This window comes from Fragaria vesca, linkage group LG2 (genome assembly GCF_000184155.1).
Source record: "Fragaria vesca subsp. vesca linkage group LG2, FraVesHawaii_1.0, whole genome shotgun sequence".
NCBI lineage: Eukaryota > Viridiplantae > Streptophyta > Magnoliopsida > Rosales > Rosaceae > Fragaria > Fragaria vesca.
Genome location: NC_020492.1, coordinates 28,578,570 through 28,579,811, shown reverse-complemented (window position 1 = coordinate 28,579,811; position 1,242 = coordinate 28,578,570).

Sequence of the window (1,242 nt, the reverse complement as noted above, 5' to 3'; positions counted from 1 at the left end):
TGGTCATGTTAATTTGACATCTCAAGATACATGTTGGGTCGTCGATTCCGGCGCATCGTTTCATGTAACCTCACGAAGGGAGTTCTTCACATCCTACAATACCAGAAATTTCGGTAATGTTAGAATGGGAAATGATAAGCTGTCCAAGATCGTGGGAAGAGGAGATATTTCCCTTGAAACCAACATAGGCCGCTGCCTGGTTCTCAAGGATGTGAGACATGTTCTAGACATGCGTCTCAATTTGATCTCCACTGGGTTGCTTGATGATGAAGGCTACACAAATGTCTTTGGTGGTGGAAAGTGGAAGCTCAGTTACGGTCCAGAAATTCTAGCTCGAGGGAAGAAGGAGAACACTCTCTACATGACATATGCAAAAGTCTATAGTGGGTATGCAATTACACTCGGAGCAGACTCGCCGGTGGAGCTGTGGCACAAGCGGCTCGGTCATATCAACGAGAACGGACTTACTATTCTAGCCAAAAGAGAGGTACTGTCTGGTGTCAATGTTAAAGATATGCCTCTAAAATCATGTACGTATTGCTTGGCTAGAAAGCAACATCGAGCTTCATTCCATCGTTATCCTGCGCCAAGGAAATCCAATGTTTTGGATGTTGTACATTCTGATGTGTGTGGTCCCATGACCACGAGTACTCACAGAGGTGCAAGATACTTCGTTACTTTCATTGATGATCATTCCAGGAAGGTATGGGCTTATGCAGTGACGACGAAAGATCAAGTGCTGGAAGTATTCAAGCAATTTCATGCCGGAGTTGAACGGGAGACCGGCAGAACCCTGAAATGCATTCGCACCGACAACGGGGGAGAGTACATGGGGGCGTTCAGACACTATTGCAAAAGTAACGAAATCAAGCATGAACGATCTGTTCCAAAGACTCCTCAGCACAACGGAGTGGCCGAGAGGATGAACAGAACTATTGTTGAAAGAATCAGAACAATGTTATCTCATGCCAAGCTGCCTAAGAGCTTTTGGGGTGAAGCTCTGATGACTGCGGTTGATGTGATCAACCTTTCTCCCTCAGCTCCATTGAATGGTGACGTGCCGAACAGGTTTTGGACCGGAAAGGACGTCTCATACAATCATCTAAAGGTATTTGGCTGCAAAGCATTTGTCCACATTCCCAAAGACAAAAGATCGAAGATCGATAGTGTCACATCCCGACCCTTATATTTTTACCTTATTTACTAGCGTGATTATAATAAGAATTTTTACCGTCTCGATCA